At 38.5% G+C, this 2,276-nt stretch overlaps 1 long non-coding RNA gene across 1 annotated transcript; it reads left to right on the plus strand.

Moving 5' to 3' along the window:
- The first annotated feature begins 397 nt into the window (after positions 1-397).
- On the plus strand, positions 398-1,984 carry LOC308403746. Its single transcript, XR_013972966.1, has 3 exons — positions 398-890; positions 1,561-1,649; positions 1,848-1,984. It is a non-coding gene; the product is annotated as an uncharacterized lncRNA (long non-coding RNA).
- Positions 1,985-2,276: the final 292 nt, after the last annotated feature.

Below are 2,276 nucleotides of genomic sequence, written 5' to 3' on the forward strand. Positions count from 1 at the left end.
CCAATCCACCACCTCTCATTGTTCATGCCGTTACAAAACAAAATAAAAAAATAAGTCACCGGGCATATGCCCGGTATGCCCGATGGCCAGTCCAGCTATGTTAACCTGCAACCAAATTTGCAGCTCCATACAGCAATGTTACGACTTCGATTATATCTTATAACTCATAACTCTTATGTTAGCTGCCCTCAGTAGCATACTGTCTGAAATATTCGACGGCTGCAATAATTCTTTAAGTGTTATTTTTTTCCTTGGTATTCTAATTTCACCGAAGTTTACTAAACTCAACAAACTTAATATTACTTACCGGGACATTTATTCTGTCCTCATTTTCTTTCACCGAAAAATTGTTTCCTGCAGTGGCATCTTTCGTGCTTGGCTCTCCTATATGGGCTCAAAATGTATGGAATCAGAACGATGCCACCTTGAAACGAAACCGAAAAATGGATTGAAACCGAAAAAAAATATTGTAACTGAAATAAATGTACTGAAAAATCTTGTATTGAAACCGAAAAAAAAATTGATAGTGAAAAACAATTAATTGAAACTGTAATTTTTTTGTTTTCGCTTACAATTTTTTTTTTTTCGGTTTCAAACCATTTTTCAGTTTCACTCTGCTGGCACTGTTTTGGCGTACGGGGGCGCGCTGGGGGGCGGGGATTCCGACCCGCATGTATTTGCATATATTATAATGCTGACCAATGACTGGAGAAAACACTGACGACGCGGCTGCGGTCACGGACAAACTCGCACGTGTCTGTTCGGGAATGGCAGATGCTGAGAGGTCCAGCGTTTACATTACCGACTATTTCAAAGTGGCAGTCTGAGGTGTTCTTCAGTAAATTGGACTACCGGACAGGAGGACCTGAGGCCCCACCGCATTATTTTTGGTAAGTTAAATGTGTTTGTAAGCTAATCCGTAATTTAGGTCCTTAGCTAGCTACCTAAGGACCTAGCTAGCTAAAATGAGCACTCGGCTGTTGGGGAAACATGTTTTGTAAAGTTCGTTTAGCTAACCCGTGCAGGTGAATGAATTTACCCTGACTAAAGAAATCAAGAGAAACGCACCGGGCTGCTCAGTGACTAACCACGGTTACTGTACTTTTATTATGAGTATTATACTGTAAGAGCAACGGGCTGGACTCTGCTTCTGCTCCTGTGCAGAGCTGATTATTAAATATGTGCAAACAGCAGCATGTTTTCTGTCGTTTTCCACATGTGGAAGGACATTAAAGCCAACTTTTAAATTCCCCTCATTAGTTAATAGCTACGGATTAAATAGCAAAGCCCGATACTTATGTACTGAAACCAACTACTTCCGCTTGTCAGCTTAAGTTAAAATGTTACATTTTTCCCCTGATTTTTTTTTTTTTTTTTTTTACTGAGTTTGTTACAAATATTCAGGTTAAAAAACTGTCCAAATTATTTTTAATGAATTATGTTCACAAAGTCACATGTTCAGTACTCTGTACAGCTTGCATCCTTTAGGACAAATAATTTGAAACATTAATATTTCTTGTTCAATACTGAGCTGATAACACCTCTGTATGTTGTGACCAGGATGCAGCAGCAGACTGAACCTCGACTGAAACCTGCTCCATCATCTCATCTTTGCAGATGTCCATTTATAAAGCATCAACAACTCAAAGGTAAACATGATATTAGAAAATGTGTTAGTAAAGCCTTTAAAACAAATAAAAAAATAAACAGCTGTCGGCAGAACTGTAGGACTGAACAATTTCAGATCCCGAGTGTGTGAGGCCGGAGAAGGATCAGCTGTATTTCAGATTTGAGAGATAAACTTTATATTTCAGTTTGTGATGATTCTGTTCTGTTTGTGGTTACAGGAGCTGTCCTCAGATTCAGACCTCAGCACCACCCAGTGACAGCAGACAGATCATCCTATGTCTTCAATCTTTGTAGTAACTCCAAAATTAACTGAAGAAAACAGTACAAAGGTTAAAGTACCACATGTGCTGTCAGTGAAAGCTGCAGCTGTTTTATTGATCAATTTAAAGACAAAAAGTCACAAGGATTAATCACCCCTGTAACTGTGTCACTATACATCAGCATTAACAGTACCTCAGTTTGGTGTTTCAGAAAACTGCTGATCTCAGACCTGCACAACTTCTGTTTTAAACACTGAATGTACTCAGCTACATGAAGAGCACATGGTGTTTTCTCTGACACAATTAAATAAAACCTGATTAAAGTCAAAGGTTGTTACTTGTATTTGAACTAAAAACTTGTGATCTGGAATTCTTTCACTGTTTTTT

This window comes from Rhamphochromis sp. 'chilingali', assembly GCF_963969265.1.
Source record: "Rhamphochromis sp. 'chilingali' genome assembly, chromosome: 10".
NCBI classification, from domain to species: Eukaryota; Metazoa; Chordata; class Actinopteri; order Cichliformes; family Cichlidae; genus Rhamphochromis; species Rhamphochromis sp. 'chilingali'.